The 4,271-nt window shown below is 40.9% G+C and overlaps 1 long non-coding RNA gene across 1 annotated transcript; it reads right to left on the reverse strand.

Annotated features, from left to right (window-relative positions):
• Positions 1–293: 293 nt before the first annotated feature.
• On the reverse strand, positions 294–2,443 carry LOC136287830 (uncharacterized). Its single transcript, XR_010720365.1, has 2 exons — positions 2,334–2,443; positions 294–2,012 (listed from the first exon to the last, which is right to left on the reverse strand). It is a non-coding gene; the product is annotated as an uncharacterized lncRNA (long non-coding RNA).
• Between the last annotated feature and the right edge of the window lie 1,828 nt (positions 2,444–4,271).

Below are 4,271 nucleotides of genomic sequence, written 5' to 3' on the forward strand. Positions count from 1 at the left end.
CATCTCAGAATACTTCCTGAGCTTGTTTTCTAAATATGCAGAGTTCAATTGTGTGTGTTTTCATTGTATACACATAGATGTTAATTTTCATAGAAGTCCACAAAAAGATCAAGTAGGTTACATCACTGTTTTTGTTGTTTCCTGTCATCCCACAGGCTAGGCTTTCTGAAATGCAGATAACTTGTCTGTCATTTCAGACTGTTTGAATGTCATCTCTTCAGATAGAATTTGGACATATTTAACTTAAAGATATCACCCAAATCTGTCTGAATACACCATCATTGCTGGTTAGATCACAATGCCTGTTCTGCATTGCTCTCCTGAAATAAAAAGCTCTAATTCCTGAATTTTTACACTCTCCTCAAAACATTTCTGTGTGATAACCACCTTAGCTCAGCAAGAAGGAGCAGTGCTGGTGATCAGAACACTCTGTCATAATGTTTTGTGCCTTTGACTTGATGAATAACCCTTTTTATTGAATGGAAAAGAGAAAAAACTTCTATTAAATTCAGAGGCCATTTTTGTACATATAACACCTCTTTTTGGATAGCACAGTGTTTAATTCACGTGAGGCCAGAAGCTTCAGGCCCATCGTTGACGACTGTTCTGCTGAACACAGTTCCATCATCAGCACCACAACATTTGAATAATTATACCCAGTGAATAATGCTTTTTCTTTAAACAATTCTCAAGGAACTTGTTTTTCTTTGCTTGAGGGTTTTTTTTAAAGATATTCATTAGTTTTATTCACTATTTGCTATTTAGTGTTTAGTCATTGGTGTCTGTAGTGTTTCCAGGTCATCACAGCACAAAACTTCAGAAAAAGCACTATCTTTTAAATAAAATTTCTGCCTTTTGAGCAACATCAGAAGAAAACTCATGTTTGGTCTAGTTCTAGTACTCGATTTTTTTTTTATTTGAGGCTTTTTTTCCCTAATTCATCTTAGTCCTTTATATAGAATAATAGAATTGTTTAGGTTGGAAAAGACCTTCAAGATAATTGAGTTCAGCTGTTAACCCAGCACTGCCAAGTCCACCACCAAACCACATCCCAAAGTGCCACAATTACACATCTTTTGAATGCCTCCATCGATGGTGACTTAGCTACTTCCCTGTGCAGCCTGTTCCAGTGCTTCACAACCCTTTCTGTGAAGGAAGTTTTTAGAATATCCTATCTAAATGTTCCTTGGTGCAATTTGCTATTTCCTCTCCGTATTCATAACAACATTTTTTCTTGTCTTTTGCATCAATGGCCAGATTAAGTTCTAGTTGGGCTTTGGCCCTTCCAATTTTCTCCCTGCATAACCTTATGACATCTTGGAATCCTCCTGAGTTGCCTTCCTCTTCTTCACAAAGATCATAAAATCTCTTGTTTTTTTTCCTGAGTTCTGGCCAACTTGCTCCCCAGCAGCTTATCTTTCAGCACACAGGGACAGCCTGCTCCTGATCTTTAAGATTTATCTCTTGAAGAATGTCCATCTTTCCTGGGCCACTTTGCCATTCAGGTCTGCCTCCCAAGAGACTCTGCCACCCAGACTGCTAACAGGCCAAACTCTGCCCTCCACAAGTCCAAGGCGGCAATTCTGTTGACCCTCCTCCTTATTTCTCCAAGAACCAAAAACTCCATCATTATGTGATCTCTCTGCCAAAGAGGCCTCCAACCATCACATCACCACCCAGTCCTTCTCTGTTCATTAACAGCACTTCTCCCAGTTGGCACACCCACTATGTCAGGAAGATCTCTTCCACACCCCAGGATCTTCTGGACTGTTTTCTCTCTGGGGTGTTGTACTTCCAGCAGATATCTGATCAGTTGAAATCCCCCATGAGAACAAGGATTAGCAAATGTGAAACTTGTTTGGAGCTGCTCTGTAATAACTTCTGAGTGTTTGGGTCAGGTTAATGGTAGTTTTTTGAGCTTTTGCATTATAAGACAGAACTCAGAGGTTTGGTGATTTGTTTTCTTTACTTCTGGTCTTAGGAGAGTTCCCAGCATCCTTAGAGAAGTCAGCCTGACATAGAAAGAACACCTTTACACCTGTGCTCAGTTACATAGGAAACATTTCCCATGTATGAAAGACTTAATGTTGCAGCAGCCCTCTTGTTAGTGGGTAAAAATGAGCCAAGGCACAGACATCTTGTTTATCACAGCATGAAAGGGGTCCTGGTTTATTCCTCTTTTCACCTCAGCCACCCTGACTCCAACTAGTCACTGACTCTGGCTGCAGCAAGCTCCTGCTGTAGGTTTCCCTTGCAGCTTCTGACTGCTGGTTATTTCCTGCTAAACTATGACCACATGTATTAGTTTGCAGACTCTGAATGCAGGCTCTTACCCAGCTAGACTGTGACTGCAGGTTCCAACAAAAGGCTCTAACTGCAGACCCAGAATGGCCTTACAGCAGTGATTCTCTCCCCAGGATCCTTCCTCGTGATTCTCTCCTCCTCAATGTTCCTCCCCTTTCACTAGCTAACCCACTCCCTTTTATCACACTTACCTTTATTGGCTATAGCTGTGCCTTATCAGGGGAGAGGCTGTATTGAGTAATTAACACAGCTGTTACTTATCAGGGGCAAGGTCACCTGTATTCCCTTCTCCTACAACTTAATATCAAACAGCTAACTTGGTGTCTTCTTCTCCGGGACCATGATATGGTGGAATCCAGATAAAAGTAATTACTAATATTTAATCTCTGTTTATATCCCAGAAGGAGATTTGAGAAACTTCTTAAAACGTTTGTGCTTTGAAGACTCAAATTATGTATTTAAAATGGTACTGATTTAGTACAGTAAAATGGTACAATTTAGTCAGTATATTGAATTGATTATTGGTACATTTTCACAAGATTGCATTTATTAGTAAATCAGGAAATTGGTTCATTTTTAAAGGCATAACAAGAATGGTTCAAGTTAAGTCAGAGCACAGGAAGTAAGGGAAAATTTGGTATCATTGCCTGTGAAAAGACTGAGCTGAAAAACTATTCTGAAGAAGAACAGAAATGTTCCTGGCATCCAGGAGATCAAAAGAACTCTCCTGCAGGTCTAAAAGTGAACACTTGCTCCATGGAAAGTAATTATTTTGGAGCAGCCAGCTGAGACACAGGACCTTGTGGGACCAGAAGAAGTTACAACTGGCTTCATTATCATCAGGAGATCAAAAGATTTTTAAGATAGATGAGGATACCAGCAGCTGTCTAAGGAAATACTGTCCCTTTGTTACAATAGCTTAACACTTCCATTTTAAGAAGGCTGTTATGTATCTATGTATGATTTATATCTGAGTCATAAAAACTGCAGGTCCTGAACATAATCAGACTTAGTGAGAAAGTGCCTTCTCCCCTAAAGTAATGTTACCCAGGTGTTAGTTAAGTACAAGAAAAACATGAATAAACTGGAACAAGATTGGCCAGGAGCTGCAACAATTTCCCTGCGAAAGGAGACTGACGGAATTGGGCTTGTTGAGTCTGGAGAGAGATGGCTCTGGAGGGGATCTTAATGCTGTCCTCAACTATCTAATGGAAGGAAATAAGAGACAAAAGAGATGGACTTTTAGAGAAAGAACGAGAGGTAATGGACAAGAGCTGGAAGATGTAGATTCTGGATCAATATTAGGGAAAAAGCCTCACCAAGAGTGTGATCAGACACTGTAATGAGTTTCCAAAGAGGCTGAGGGATCTCCATCCTTGGATATATTCGAAACTCATTTGGAGAAGTCCATGAGCAGCCAGCATAAAGGGAACCTGCTCAAAGCAAAGGAGTTTAAATTGCTAAAGGGCCTTCCAACCTACATAATTCTGTGGTTGTAAGCTGTGGGTTACAGTGCAGACAGGATTAATCATGTAGTGTGTTTATCTTGGCTGGCTGCCTAACTCCCAGCATTTTGCTGTTTACTCCCTTAACAAAACAGGGGCAGAAAATAAAATAGAAAAGCTCACCGAATGAGATAAGGCATCTTAATATTCATTACGTCCCAGTGGCAGGCAGATTTCCAGCCATTCTTTGGGCCTCCACACCTCTAGCAGTTGCTTGGAACCAAAGAGCATAACCACAACTACACCCACATTTGCCTCCTTGCCCTCAGCAGCTGATTGCAGTGTCATATGGTATGGAATATCCCTTAAGTCAATTTGGGTCAACTGTCCCCCCAGCCTCTTGCTCACCCCCAGCCTACTGCCCTTTGGAGGGAGGGAAAGCCTTGATGCAGTGCAAGTACTGCTCAGAAAAGCCAACACATCGGTGTGTTCTCAATACTATTTTAGCTACAAATGCACAGC

This window comes from Chamaea fasciata, unplaced genomic scaffold (genome assembly GCF_029207755.1).
Source record: "Chamaea fasciata isolate MVZ Bird 193981 ecotype frontalis unplaced genomic scaffold, bChaFas1.0.hap1 SCAF_3, whole genome shotgun sequence".
NCBI classification, from domain to species: domain Eukaryota; kingdom Metazoa; phylum Chordata; class Aves; order Passeriformes; family Sylviidae; genus Chamaea; species Chamaea fasciata.